A 16602-nucleotide genomic window follows, 5' to 3' on the forward strand; every position below is an offset into this window, starting at 1 on the left:
GAATTGTAGATTAAAACTGAAGAAACAGCGAAAAGGTGGTAATTCAATGAGATGGGACCTGGATAAACTGAAAGAACCAGAGGTTGTACAGAGTTTCAGGGAGAGCATAAGGGAACAATTGACAGGAACGGGGGAAAGAAATACAGTAGAAGAAGAATGGGTAGCTTTGAGGGATGAAGTAGTGAAGGCAGCAGAGGATCAAGTAGGTAAAAAGACGAGGGCTAGTAGAAGTCCTTGGATAACAGAAGAAATACTGAATTTAATTGATGAAAGGAGAAAATATAAAAATGCAGTAAATGAAGCAGGCAAAAAGGAATACAAACGTCTCAAAAATGAGATCGACAGGAAGTGCAAAATGGCTAAGCAGGGATGGCTAGAGGACAAATGTAAGGATGTAGAGGCTTGTCTCACTAGGGGTAAGACAGATACTGCCTACAGGAAAATTAAAGAGACCTTTGGAGATAAGAGAACCACTTGTATGAATATCAAGAGCTCAGATGGCAACCCAGTTCTAAGCAAAGAAGGGAAGGCAGAAAGGTGGAAGGAGTATATAGAGGGTTTATACAAGGGCGATGTACTTGAGGACAATATTATGGAAATGGAAGAGGATGTAGATGAAGATGAAATGGGAGATACGATACTGCGTGAAGAGTTTGACAGAGCACTGAAAGACCTGAGTCGAAACAAGGCCCCGGGAGTAGACAACATTCCATTAGAACTACTGACGGCCTTGGGAAAGCCAGTCCTGACAAAACTCTACCATCTGGTGACCAAGATGTATGAGACAGGTGAAATACCCTCAGACTTCAAGAAGAATATAATAATTCCAATCCCAAAGAAAGCAGGTGTTGACAGATGTGAAAATTACCGAACTATCAGTTTAATAAGTCACAGCTGCAAAATACTAACGCGAATTCTTTACAGACGAATGGAAAAACTGGTAGAAGCGGACCTCGGGGAAGATCAGTTTGGATTCCGTAGAAATGTTGGAACACGTGAGGCAATACTAACCTTACGACTTATCTTAGAAGAAAGATTAAGAAAAGGCAAACCTACGTTTCTAGCATTTGTAGACTTAGAGAAAGCTTTTGACAATGTTGACTGGAATACTCTCTTCCACATTCTAAAGGTGGCAAGGGTAAAATACAGGGAGCGAAAGGCTATTTACAATTTGTACAGAAACCAGATGGCAGTTATAAGAGTCGAGGGACATGAAAGGGAAGCAATGGTTGGGAAGGGAGTAAGACAGGGTTGTAGCCTCTCCCCGATGTTATTAAATCTGTATATTGAGCAAGCAGTAAAGTAAACAAAAGAAAAATTCGGAGTAGGTATTAAAATTCATGGAGAAGAAGTAAAAACTTTAAGGTTCGCCGATGACATTGTAATTCTGTCAGAGACAGCAAAGGACTTGGAAGAACAGTTGAACGGAATGGACAGTGTCTTGAAAGGAGGATATAAGATGAACATCAACAAAAGTAAAACAAGGATAATGGAATGTAGTCGAATTAAGTCGGGTGATGCTGAGGGAATTAGATTAGGAAATGAGACACTTAAAGTAGTAAAGGAGTTTTGCTATTTAGGGAGTAAAACAACTGATGATGGTCGAAGTAGAGAGGATATAAAATGTAGACTGGCAATGGCAAGGAAATCGTTTCTGAAGAAGAGAAATTTGTTAACATCGAGTATAGATTTAAGTGTCAGGAAGTCGTTTCTGAAAGTATTTGTATGGAGTGTAGCCATGTATGGAAGTGAAATATGGGCGATAACTAGTATGGACAAGAAGAGAATAGAAGCTTTCGAAATGTGGTGCTACAGAAGAATGCTGAAGATAAGGTGGGTAGATCACGTAACTAATGAGGAGGTATTGGTTCAAATGGCTCTGAGCACTATGGGACTCAACTGCTGTGGTCATAAGTCCCCTAGAACTTAGAACTACTTAAACCTAACTAACCTAAGGACAGCACACAACACCCAGCCATCACGAGGCAGAGAAAATCCGTGACCCCGCCGGGAATCGAACCCGGGAACCCGGGCGTGGGAAGCGAGAACGCTACCGCACGACCACGAGATGCGGGCTGAGGAGGTATTGAATAGGATTGGGGAGAAGAGAAGTTTGTGGCACAACTTGACTAGAAGAAGGGATCGGTTGGTAGGACATGTTTTGAGGCATCAAGGGATCACAAATTTAGCATTGGAGGGCAGCGTGGAGGGTAAAAATCGTAGAGGGAGACCAAGAGATGAATACACTAAGCAGATTCAGAAGGATGTAGGTTGCAGTAGGTACTGGGAGAAGCTTGCACAGGATAGAGTAGCATGGAGAGCTGCATCAAACCAGTCTCAGGACTGAAGACCACAACAACAACATTTGTTGCATCTTGAACAAGTTCAAAATGGCTCAAACGGCTCTGAGCGCTATGCGACTTACCATCTGAGGTCATCAGTCCCCTAGAACTTAGAACTACTTAAACCTAACTAACCTAATGGCATCACACACATCCATGGCCGAGATAGGATTCAAACCTGCGACCATAGCAGTCGCGCGGTTCCAGACTGAAGCGCCTAGAACCGCTCGGCCACCACGGCCGGCCTTGAACAAGTGCGTGACACTTTTTTGTCATGATTTCTTGAGCAAAAGTTTCATCTTTGGCGCTTTTTAGGCCCATATGAGTGTAATCGCTCGAACTGCTCTTCCAAACGAAATGCTGAATTAATTTATGTTTTCAAACTTGTTGATAGAGTTGGTACGGTAGCATGTTGTTTCATGTGCTTTTCATTTAGAGTTGTTGACAGTTCTTTCATATATTCACAACGTGACATCTTTGTGTTAGGTTGGAGTACTGCCATACTACGTAACTGTTAACAATAGCAATATCCATTATAGCCCACCATGTGGCTAGTGGCCACCGTTTGCATCTTCTTCCACATTTATACACTTTTGATCGAAAGCATCCACGCCCCCCTTTGCAGAGTTGTAAAATACGAGGTGCATTCAAGTTCTAAGGCCTCCGATTTATTTTCTCCTGACTGGAAAGAGCAGGCCCCCACAACCGCACGAGTGGTCGACTGTGAAGAGCGGACAAGTTGAATAGCTGGCCGGCGGCCATTAGAGTGGTAAACTGACGCGCGGAGTTCGAATGTTTATACATCGCTTTTGGTTATAAAATGCCTTCGGTTGAGTTAGGTCGCAAACATAGTGCCTCATTTAAATACGTTACGACAATATACTTTTTAATTTATGAACAAACAGCAGCTAGTCACTGTTTATGAATTTATCTTACGTACTACATGGAATCAGCCGTAGCTAAAAGTTACGTACTGGACCCCTAGCATTTCTCGTAGTTCATTTACGATAGATGTACGCAAAATGCGTCAAAATACTCGAAGATTTGCCCACTATATTAATACATATTTTCTGACTCTACCTTGCTTTAGATTTTATGACGAGAAGTGCGTTATATATGGCATAGTGCTTTGGCAACTCACGACCAAATTATCAATTTTCAACCTAATCTAGACCATGAAAACACTATCGATCAGCAAACTTTCTTCAAAATGATAGGAACATACAAAATGGTTTTCTGTCGGTCGGAAATCTTGCCTCCTGACAGCGTGTAACCATTCTTGTAACAGCTGTGGTTTTGAGAAAGGAAACCTGCAAATAGATGCACAGACATTATGCTAATACCGTGTTACAAAAACATTTATTAAGCAAGTGCACTGACATACAAAACAACTTAAAATATCCACATACCTGTGAAATGTAATATTCGTTCCTTTCTCGAATTTAATTGTACAATTAATCGTTGCACAGCTCTTCACCATTGTACTTCTTTTGATTGGAACGTACAGACAGTAGAATTACGAGTAACAAATACTGTATGTACGCCCCAACAAATATACAACGTTGAATCAGGGTCTTCATAAACAACAATACTAGACAACACATCAGACTGCAACCACTATAATGGCGTCCAGCGGAAGGTTCAAATTATCCCGCGACTGGAGCGCCATCAGTGAGTCTAGTTATTTTTTACAAGGTCTTTGGGAAAGAGATAGAAACATGCGCATTGTTTTAAAATAAGGCCGCGTTCATTGTCAATACGTCCCAGAGATGGCAGCACCGTACGGCAGATGGAATTTTACCGCCAGCGGCGAGAATGAGAACTGTTTTAAATACTTAAAATGACGTTTTCCTTACTTGAACAGCGTGCAATCATTCGTTTTCTGAATTTCCGTGGTGTGAAACCAATTGAAATTCATCGACAGTTGAAGGAGACATGTGGTGATGGAGTTATGGATGTGTCGAAAGTGCATTCGTGGGTGCGACAGTTTAATGAAGCCAGAACATCGTGTGACAACAAACCGAAACAACCTCGGGCTCGCACAAGCCGGTCTGATGACATGATCGAGAAAGTGAAGATAATTGTTTTGGGGGATCGCCGAATGACTGTTGAACAGATCGCCTCCAGAGTTGGCATTTCTGTGGGTTCTGTGCACACAATACTGCATGACGACCTGAAAATGCGAAAAGTGTCATCCAGGTGGGTGCCACGAATGCTGACGGACGACCACACGGCTGCCCGTGTGGCATGTTGCCAAGCAATGTTGACACACAATGACAGCATGCATGGGACTTTCTTTTCGTCGGTTGTGACAATGGATGAGACGTGGATGCCATTTTTCAATCCAGAAACAAAGCGCCAGTCAGCTCAATGGAAGCACACAGATTCACCACCACCAAAAAAATTTCGGGTAACAGCCAGTGCTGATAAAATGATGGTGTCCATGTTCTGGGACAGCGAGCGCGTAATCCTTACCCATTGCGTTCCAAAGGGCACTACGGTAACAGGTGCATCCTACGAAAATGTTTTGAAGAACAAATTCCTTCCTGCACTGCAACAAAAACGTCCGGGAAGGGCTGCGCGTGTGCTGTTTCACCGAGACAACGCACCCGCACATCGAGCTAACGTTACGCAACAGTTTCTTCGTGATAACTTTGAAGTGATTCCTCATGATCCCTACTCACTTGACTTGGCTCCTAGTGACTTTTGGCTTTTTCCAACAATGAAAGACACTCTCCGTGGCCGCACATTCACCAGCCGTGCTGCTATTGCCTCAGCGATTTTCCAGTGGCCAAAACAGACTCCTAAAGAAGCCTTCGCCGCTGCCATGGAATCATGGCGCCAGCGTTGTGAAAAATGTGTACGTCTGCAGGGCGATTACGTCAAGAAGTAACGCCAGTTTCATCGATTTCGGGTGAGTAGTTAATTAGAAAAAAAAAATCGAAGGCCTTACAACTTGAATGCACCTCGTAGAATAATATCAGGTATACCACTCTGCTGATCAATGCGCTTGTCATGATGCATTGATGATAGCATGGCTACTGATTTACTTTTCTTGGGGACATAGGAGCATGTTGTTAAACCCTTTGTGAAACCAAATTTTGTGTGTCCCACTTCATATGATTTGTTGGGCAAGAATTCTGCCGAAGTGTACCAACGTATGTCTGGTCAATCTCTTGCAATTCATTAGCCAGTTTTACGTAGGTAAACCGGTTATCTCCACTTACGTTTCTGTTTGTCTTAGCAATAGGTTGAACCAGCTTCAGAACAGATTTTGTTGGGATGCTTAGTTTTGATGGATTTTGCGCTATCGCCTTCCCTAAATAAAAAAAAAGCATTTAGCAGATAGTGGGATTTTGGACAACACAAACACATAATTTTTATCCCATATTTTTGGGTTTGTTTTGTAAATACACTCTAAAAGAACAGCGTCCACGAAAATCTAAGCATTTCAACTGTTGCAAATTGTGAGCAGCTACAATTGGCTGTGGACTTGGATATAAACTTGTTAAACAACTCAGAAATAACTGCTATTTGTCACCTGATTGTCTTCTCTGTTTCCTTGTTGCTCGGTTATCAAATCTGATAAGACAGAAGAAAAAGAAACCATTCCTTGGACATTGCTGCTCTAAATATTGGGCTTCCTGTTAGGTCCGTAGCAAAAAGCGAGTCTGCAGTCTCATGATTAGATTTACAAGTACCTGCGAGATAAATCAATCCGAAAAAAATATCGCATTTCTTCTAGAGACACATGATCAACATAAGCCGCCGTCACACCATAATTTGCACTCACTTCAAAAATGTACGCGTTTGTGTGATCTACTATAGTGTTCTGCATATTATCTGTAATAAGCAGAGACCATGCTTCAAATGGCGTAGAAGGCTTACATTGCCGAGCATATTAGGTTAGGTTAGTGTTATTTAACGTCCCGGTCATTAGAGACGGAGCGCAAGCTCGGGATAGGGAAGGACGAGGAAGGAAGTCGGCCGTGCCCTTTCAAAGGAACCATCCCGGCATTTGCCTGAAACGATTTAGGGAAATCACGGAAAACCTAAATCAGGATGGCTGGAGACGGGATTGAACCGTCGTCCTCCCGAATGCGAGTCCAGTGTGCAAACCACTGCGCGGATTTCACGACCATTTGAACCCGTTTTTCCATAATAGTAACTACCAGAATCATATTCAGAGATTTCGTCTTCTGAGTCATCCAAATCAGAAATTGTTCTGTCTGTATTGGGAGCACTATGTTCACTTTCGCAATCACTTTTATCGAAATCATGTTCCTGGTTTCGTTCTTCTTTGTCAGATTCATTTTCTTTATTATCTAAATATCCATAATCTCTTTCGCCGTCATTACATGTGCGTCGATGTGAATATATTCACTACCCATTGTTAGATCACACATGCATCTCAGAAAAGACAATGGAATATTCAGAAATGATGTGCACGTAAGTACTACACTGGGGTCTTCAGTGACCCCAAAATCCAATTACTCTGTAACAAACAATGTCACGACATGCTCTATTACGTTTCCTTAAAACAATTGACTTCTAAGAGAGTACCTACAATCTTTAGCGCGAGTGCGGCGTCATTCCAGAGATAAATAAGATAATTTTTATACTGGGGTCAAAAATTACCCAACGATAGTAACTGGGGGTTAAGTTAGATTAGTGTGTAAGCTTAGGGACCGATGACCCCAGCAGTTTGATCCCTTAGGAACTTGCCACCACCACCACCACCACCCACTGAATGGGTCCTGACCCCTTTGGAGTGTAGTGCGACCGCAATTTTTGCTCTGACACACAAGGTGGAACCACTAGGGACAGCTCAAAACCATAAGATTGAACTTGAACGTGACGTGAAGAAGCAAAGGGTATTTATGCTTTTTCTGCCTTCCAGTTTTATGCACTTCTGTGGAGTGATCTCAGGGGGATGCAACATTAACCTGTGCACGAATAACACAGCAAAAGGTCCGTCTTGGACCCGCCACTTTGTCAACACTCTCAATGCCACCAACACACCTTTGTTGAGCGTGTTACAAATGTACCTGTCAGAAACTTCTACACATATTCATCCTCATGGCTGTGCGGCGGCGCGGTTCCTTCCGTTCCTTTGCGACGAACCTGCATCAACCTGTGAACATTGTCTCAGCATATCAGTAGGAAAGCCGTGCGAAACCTACTGTACTTCGACGTGAACCAGGCTGCAATTAAAGTCACTAAATCTACGTTTCGGGAAAAATTTTCACACGAAATGAAAGGTTGGAAATTTTTTCCTTAATTAATATATTCTGAAACTTAGGTGAACAAGTATCACTGCCAAGCCCGTGCTAGTCTTAACGCAGTCACTCACTATCCCTTCCACTCACGTTAGCAAGTTTGTGGTGTTGCATTTCCCGAAAACGTAATAGCTACAAAAATACGTATTGTTTTTGGTTGAGAATGCTCGCCAAATATTAAGTCTGTCGGTACCTAATGCAGTCACAGTTTTTAGCCACCGACCTGCTCAATACGCCACGCGTAATATATGTCTTTTCTCGTCACAAAATTCACTTAAAAATTCCGAAATTTCTACACACCCATCGGAATAATTATGCCGTTACTTTGCCACACTTTTGATGTATGAAACATTGCTAGATCCGGCAACTTATCATTTCCATCTACACACGTCCGAACTGTTTCATCTACTACTCTCCTGAATACTCGAAGTCTTCTCTACCAGCAGAGTACAGGCGCGCGAAGAATACTGCTTTACCATTGGTCAGTTTACTCAACAGCCAATAGCAAAACAACATTCTCCCGCGTCAGTCCGCGCTTTTCATCAATAACCAATCGCAAAATAGTAAACCTAACGACTGCACTTTTTACCAACGTAATTATCTAATATGCTGAATTTTTGTTTATGCATAAAGTTCGTTACTATTGTTATTTATACCTGAATTAACTCTCCCTTTACAATAAACTTACTTTACAAATATATTCTACAAAAATCCCTTTTGTCCACATCCATACTTCTTCGAAATGTTCCCACACTAAATCCCACTACATAACTCGTTAAACAATTATCTTCCTATTAACCTTAAACCACACTTACGCATCATTCATATTGCTAAAACACATTTATAACATTTTACATATACAAAAAGACATAATAACACTTTATGAAAATACTAGAACAGTTTATGAAAAACATTCTATTATTTTAGTGCACTCTAGTGGGCACGCCGGCCGCGGTGGTCTAGCGGTTCTAGGCGCTCAGTCCGGAACCGCGCGACTGCTACGCTCGCAGGTTCGAATCCTGCCTCGGGCATGGATGTGTGTGGTGGCTCAGTCCGGAACCGCGCGACTGCTACGGTCGCAGGTTCGAATCCTGCCTCGGGCATCGATGTGTGTGGTGTCCTTCGGTTAGTTAGGTTTAAGTAGTTCTAAGTTCTAGGGGACTGATGACCACAGATGTTAAGTCCCATAGTGCTCAGAGCCATTTTCTAGTGGGCACAATCGAAACTAAATCAGTCCCCTATCCAATATTGTCCTCTATCGGCTGATACATAAACTACGTACACGTCCAGTCTCGCGTCACCATTTGTCGCTATCCAGCTCTGAGACACATCTCCCACTTAACCGCCTCCAAGGCAGGATCGGTATACGGCGCTACACCTCAGCTGCGCCAGCGCCTGACAGATAACCCCTTTGACACCTCTTAAGTAGGATTGTCTACCTTTAGGCTCTAGGCTGAACGTGTGTCGAAGTTTCTGACAGGTACATTTGTAGCACGCTCAACAGAAGTGTGTTGGTGTCACCGAGGGTGTCACCGAACTTGTGGTGTCGTAGAGGGGAACTTTTGCCACTTTATTCACATGGATGCTAAAATTACATCTTCCCATGATCAAGCCACAGGACGGCGCGAAGCAGGAGGGCTGAAATACGATGAACACCATTTGCTGTCTTAGATCACATTCAAATTTTTGTCGAATGGCTTTGAACTGTCCATTATGGTCCCACCCTGTATACCATAGCAAAAATTGCACTCGTACTACATTGCAAAGGGGTCAGATCCTGTTCGCCGGCCGCGGTGGTCTCGCGGTTCTAGGCGCTCAGTCCAGAACCGCGCGACTGCTACGGTCGCAGGTTCGAATCCTGCCTCGGGCATGTATGTGTGTGATGTCCTTAGGTTAGTTAGGTTTAAGTAGTTCTAAGTTCTAGGGGACTGATGACCGCAGCTGTTAAGTCCCATAGTGCTCAGAGCCATTTGAACCATTTTTTTCAGATCCTGTTCTGTGAGGCTCCTGCTCCACAATTTCCTTAGAATAGGACTGAAACGCCCAAGGTGTGGCAGCAGTGTCCAATATTGTCAAGACCATTGTCCTGTTGGTCATCGCACTGAGAACTGCCTTTTTAGACCACGAAATGTATGAGAATGAACGGCCCAAAGAGAGGTGGCTTCATTGACGCCCTTTATGCCAACACCTGAAGTGTCAGTTTCCTCGGCCACCCACAAGTAAACAGCGTCGTTTCGAGTCTGCATGTCGTAGTTCTGACCTCCATTGAAGAGGCGTCAAAAGCAGTGACGAAATGTGGGTAAGAGGGGCTCTGACAACCTTCCCATCGTTTGACACGTCCAAGAAGACGGTGGGCAGAATTGTGGTGCAATTTGGCGGCAATATGACAGCATTAAACCACCTAACACCTCTCACACAAACTTCTGAACAATGGGCTTTCTTTTCGCACGTGTCCTCGCCTTGCTGTTTTGAAGCGTCGTTTAGCCCGAGGATGATGTCGCAGGGCCTTTGCACCATTGATTGTAGGCACCTTCGGAACAAAATTTCAAACTAATGCGCCGCAATGGAAGACAGTTACGGGGTTTCGAAAAAATCATATTTTAACTGTGTTGTGCAGTGTATTTTCCGCTCTTCTGCTCCTTCCGGCTCCAAGTTAACCACTCCTGGATGCTGCAGTACGAGGGTTATTCGGAAAGTAAGGAACGATCGGTCGCGAAATGGAAAACACAGTGAAAATCTGACGAAGCTTTGCACAGGTGCGTTGGGTACTGTGTCTAGTACGCCCGTCGATCACATCATGTCGTTCTTTTTGCAGTATTGAGCTCACAGTGAGAACGTAAAGATGGCTAGAAATTAGCGTCTCCCGCCAAGTATGACGGCCTGGCGAAAGATTTCGCCTGAAGCTATGCAATCCACATAACATAACTATCGTGCGGTTCGTTCTACATGACAATTCTCAACCGCACTCTGCAGGGGCGATGAAGATGTTCCTGCAGCGTTTTCGATGGGAAGTGTTTTATCACTCACAATACATCTCGTAATTGGTTACCCCTGAGGTTCATCTCTGCTCAAATGAACCGCTGGCTATGAAGAAAATATTTTGCCACAGACAACGAGCTGCAGTCCAGAGTAGAAAATTGTCGAAAAGCACTTGCGGCTGTCTTGTATAACGAGGGAATTGAAAAGTTCGTGCAACGCTACGACAGATGTTGAATCTGAGCGGCGACTGCGAAGAGAAGTAGCTGGAAGCTGTAGCTACCCGTTGCAAATAAAGGAAGTTTTGAGTTTCACTGTGGTTTCCATTTCGCGACCTGTCGTTCCTTACTTTTCGAATAGCCCTCGTAGTTGTTCCACTGACCTGTCACTTCTTCCTCCAGGAGTCTAAAATATGGCTCTGAGCACTATGGGACTCAACTGCTGTGGTCATAAGTCCCCTAGAACTCAGAGCTACTTAAACCTAACTAACCTAAGGACATCACACACACCCATGCCCGAGGCAGGATTCGAACCTGCGACCGTAGAGGTCGTGTGGTTCCAGACTGTAGCGCCTCCAGGAGTCTACCACACACTTTTCTCCCCACCTGTTCCTTTCAGTACTTCTTCATTACATAACTAATGTTCCACTTATTTTTAACTTTCTTCTGTAGCAACACTTTTCACATGCTTCCAGTTTCTCCTGTACTTCCCCATGTCCCACTGCGTGGTCCACTTTCCACTTCCTCACAGTGCTGTTCTCCGGCCGACACTTTCAGGAAATCCTAATTTTCATATAGTCATCTAACAATAGTAGAACTCTTTTACGGACAGAATCCGTCCTGCGCCAATCTTCTTCGGGCATCTTTCTTCTTTTGGTTGTCCTGTGTAGTCTTGCTATCGTGTCAGGAGAATTCTCTCACTGCCTTCACTCATCTGGTGTTAAGGAAGCCGCTATTCTCTTTCCTGTTACCGCTCATACAATTGCGTTATCTCTGTGTGGCGTTAAGACCAATTTCTCATTCAGATGAGCAAAAAATAGGCAAAGTTTGGAAATTTTGTGAGACAATGGAAAGACAAGCAAAGGATCTGTTTGGGGATTGTTTGATCATACTTTGAACTTTATCTTAGACTTTCTATAAAAAACAAAATGGCGCCCTTAATTACGGGTTTTCAAGGGCCTAAGAGTATGAAGTACTCAAACTGGATGCCGTGCAACCCCTCAGAAGTTACGTGAAGCCAAAAATTGATAACATCTGTAGATACTGCATTAAATTTATGGGAGCTTATACCTAACCACAATGAAATAATTTAAATTTAACGATATGGTACTAAATCGAACTTTCAGTTCGATTTTTGGGTTTTTTCACTCTTTATGGTTTTACAGGAAATAGTTAATAGTAACAAATTTCATATGCTTTAGACATAAGCTCCCGAGAGAAGTGTTTGCTTTTCCAGGGTCAAAGACAGGTTGAATCGTTTTCATTTTATGCTGGACACAGTTTTGAAAAAAATCGTTCCTCGAGAAAAATCTGTTTAAAGTTTAGGGAAAACCTTTATACATACGAGGGTAATCCCAAAAGTAAGTCCTCCTATTTTTTTATAAGTACATAGACCTGTTTATTTCTACAATGGTTTACATCAGTTTACAGCTTGAACATTTAGCTATTTTTCAACATAATCGCCATTTCTGTCGATGCATTTTTATAGACGCTGTGGCAGTTTTTGTATGCCCATGTTATGCCAGATCGCCGCGATTCTGTTCAGAAAGTTATGAACCGTCGTGATTGTTGCTTGGTCTCAGGTGTAAAGTGGTATGCCCAGGTTTCGTCACCCGTGACAATTGAGTCCAGAAAGTTGTCCTGTTCGGCTGCAAGGCGGTGAAGAACTGCATCAACTCGTTGCCGCATGTGGTCCTCAGTCAGCATGCGTGGCACCCATCTTGCGCCCACCTTCCGGTAGTTCAATGTTTCCGTTAAAATTCTGTGAGCGGTGCTTCGGGAAACCTCGGGAACCAACGTGCAGAGATCATCCAGGGTGATCCGCCAATCTTCACGCGTGCTTTGCTCAACCTTCAACACTGTCTCCTCAGAAGTTGACGGTCTCCCGATCCTTTGTTCGTCGTGAATTTCGGTCCGACCAGCTGCAAACTCTCTACACCACTTGCGAACATTTTTGACATCTATGCACGGCTCACCGTACACTTCCGTCAATTGGCGATGGATTTCAATCGGCGCAGTGCCCTTTGCGTTCAAAAACCCAACAACTGCGCGCAATTCGCACTTGGCGGTAGCATCCAACGGACCTCCGTTCTCATCGGCTGCCCAGTCAAGACTGAGCGCCTGAGCGCGGCGTGCGCATGTTTACACACAGCGCGTGAAGCACACTTCGTAACAGTGTGACCAAATGCCACACAGAGTTCTGTAATTAATAAAAAAAATAGGAGACCTTACTTTTGGGACTACCCTCATATATTACTAGTTCAGTTTCGATAAAAACAGTATGTTATTATATACTTTTGATGCCGCTGAACAAACAAATCTGAACGTACAATGTAAGCTTTCACGGCCGGTATTGTCTTCACTTAAAACTTCCGGGCTGATAGGCCGTGGTCGAAGTATAAAACACTCTCCTGACGTTTCGTCTCCAACTGCGGGAGACATCCTCGGAGGTAAAACGGCGAACTGCGAAGAGAACTCGAGGAAGCGCTGATTACATAAGCAGTACAGAGGGCGCCACAGTCGATCACGTGGCGTCGGCTACCAGATTGTCTCTAGTGATGCCAACATTCTCGATTGAAAGTAATCGATCGTCACGCTTGCGGTGCAACGCTGACGTCCAAATTTTATCCAGTTTAACACCTTCGTCTTTCCTGTTAAAATTATTACGATGTTTATCAATCTCGATAGCCTCTCTATACAAGCGTGCATAATAATGCGAGGTTATTGATATGACGCTTGTCTCGCTGAATTTTATTTCGTGATCACCTTCCTGGTAAACATGTTCTGCTACGGCCGATTTATCCGTGTGACCCAGGTGGCAATTCCTCCTATGTTCAACAAGACGGGTGTTCACACTTCTCTTTGTGGTACCAATGTAAACCTGTCCACAACTACAAGGAATTTTATATACCCCCGGTGTAGCCAAAGGGTGTCGTGCATCTTTTGCCGACCCTAAAAATTCTTTTATTTTCCTAGTGGGTCTGAAAGTAGTTTCCACCCCATACTTGCCTAAAACTTTCCCAATGCGATCTGTGACCTTACTAATGAACGGAAGAAAAACTTTGTCCTTGGGCGACTGCTGTTCGTCGTTGCTCCTAATTCTCTGCCTCGAGCGAAGTGTTCGATCTATATCCTTGCTGGAATAGCCATTCTTCAGGAAAGTTGACCGTAGATGTTCAATCTCATCTTTTAAATAAACAGGTTCACAAAGTTTGTACGCCCTGTTTATCAAAGTTTTCATTACACCTCTTTTTTGTCTAGGGTGGTCCTTTGAATCTTTATGTAGGTAACGAACAGTATGTGTGGGCTTTCTATACACCTTATGGCCCAACGTTCCGTCCCGTCGTTTAATCACAGACACATCAAGGAAATTCAATTGCCCATTCCTTTCCGTCTCCATAGTGAATTGGATTTTCGGATTAATGCTATTTAAATGTGTCAGGAAGGCATCCAACACCTCTGCTCCGTGTGTCCATACTACGAACGTGTCATCGACATAGCGATACCATCTGGCTGGTCTCTTACTGGCAGTCTGCAACGCCCGTTGTTCAAAAGTCTCCATAAATGTTTGTAAAACAGATGCGTACCCACCTAGACTTTATGGCTTACCCAAAGGTCATAAACCTGGGATTCCGTAGAGGCCAATTGTCAGCGCTATAGGTGGACCAACACACGAGTTAGCTAGACACCTTGCCTCAATGCCGCAGCCTTATGTTGGTAGGACGGATCCTGAGAAATCTGTACCCAGAACAACCACCTCTGGCAGTAATAATGGCCTTGATACGCCTGAGCATTGAGTCAAACAGAGCTTGGATGGCGTGTACAGGTACATCTGCCCATGCAGCTTCAACACGATACCACAGTTCATCGAGAATAGTGACTGGCGTATTGTGACGAGCCAGTTGCTCGGCCACCATTGACCAGACGTTTTCAATTGGTGAGAGATTTGGGGAATGTGCTGGCCAGGGCAGCAGTCGAACGTTTTCTGTATCCAGACAGGCCCGTACAGGACCTGCAACATGCGGTCGTGCATCATCCTGCTGAAATGTAGGGTTTCACAGGGATCGAATGAAGGATAGAGCCACGGGTCGTAACACATCTGAAATGTAGCGTCCACTGTTCAAAGTGCCGTCAATGCGAACAAGAGGTGACCGAGACGTGTAACCAATGGCACCCCATACCATCACGCCGGGTGATACGCCACTATGGCGAAGACGAATACACGCTTCCAATGTGCGTTAACCGCGATGTCGCCAAACACGGATGCGACCATCATGATGCTGTAAACAGAACCTGGATTCATCCGAGAAAATGACGTTTAGCCATTCGTGCACCCGGGTTCGTCGTTGAGTACACCATCGCAGGCGCTCCTGTCTGTGATGCAGCGTCAAGGGTAACCGCAACCATGGTCTTAGAGGTGATAGTCCATGCTGCTGCAAACGTCGTCGATCTGTTCGTGCAGATGGTTGTTGGCTTGCAAACGTCCCCATCTCTTGACTCAGGGATCGAGACGTGGCTGCACGATCCGTTACTGCCATGCGGATAAGATGCCTGTCATCTCGACTGCTAGTGATACGAGGCCGTTGGGATCCAGCACGGTGTTCTGTATTACCCTCCTGAACCCAGCGATTCCATATTCTGCTAACAGTCATTGGATCTCGACCAACGCGAGCAGTAATGTCGCGATACGATAAACCGCAATCGCGATAGGCTACAATCCGACCTTTATCAAAGTAGGGAAAGTGATGGTACGCATTTCTCCTCCTTACACGAGGCATCACAACGTTTCAGCAGGCAACGGCGGTCAACTGCTGTTTGTGTATGAGAAATCGGTTGGAAACTTTGCTCATGTCAGCACGTTGTAGGTGTCGCCACCGGCGCCAACCTTGTGTGAATGCTCTGAAAAGCTAATCATTTGCATATCACAGCATCTTCTTCCTGTCGGTTAAATTTCGCGTCTGTATCACGTTATCATCTTGGTGTAGCAATTTTAATGGCCAGTAGTGTAGTTAAAAGAATAGGTGAAATTCCACAACCTTGCTTTAGACTCGCGTCAACGGAAATACACCAGACTCAGATTCATCGGAAGAATGTTAAGGAAATGTAACTCATCCACGAAAGAATGGGTTATAAGGTGCTTGTTCGCCCGATTTTTGAGTATTGTTCATCTGTCTGGGATTCCTAGCAGTTGGACTGATAGAGGAGATAGAGAAAATCCAACGAAGAGCGGCACGTTTCGTCACGGGATCGTTTAGGTGGCGAGAGAGCGTTACGGAGATGCTGAACAAACTCCACTGGCAGTCGTTACAAGAGAGGCGTTGTGCATCACGGAGAGATTTACTACTGAACTTTCTGGACAGCACTTTTCGGGAGGAGTCAGCAACATATTACTTCCCCCCATTTACATCTCGCGTATTGACCACGAGGAGAAAATTCGAGAGATTAGAGCCAATACAGAGGCTTACCGAGAATCATTCTTCCCACGCAGTATTCGCGAGTGGAGCAGGGTACCGAAAGTACCCTCCGCTACACACCATTAGGTAGCTTGCAAAGTATGTTGTAGATGTAGATGTAACTCTATTAGCAACATATGCCGCTGAATGTACATACACAAATATATCACTGTCCCATTTTAATCCTTACTTTTGTGTTCTTGTACAAATTTTTAACCAAGTTAATCCATTCCTGTGTCTGATCAACGCTTCTCATTGCCTCACAAAACTGCATTCTGGAGGCACTGACATATGCTTTCTGCAAGCACAAAAAGGAAATGTATACGATGTTATT

Source organism: Schistocerca cancellata, chromosome 12 (assembly GCF_023864275.1).
Source record: "Schistocerca cancellata isolate TAMUIC-IGC-003103 chromosome 12, iqSchCanc2.1, whole genome shotgun sequence".
In the NCBI taxonomy this organism is placed as follows: Eukaryota; Metazoa; Arthropoda; class Insecta; order Orthoptera; family Acrididae; genus Schistocerca; species Schistocerca cancellata.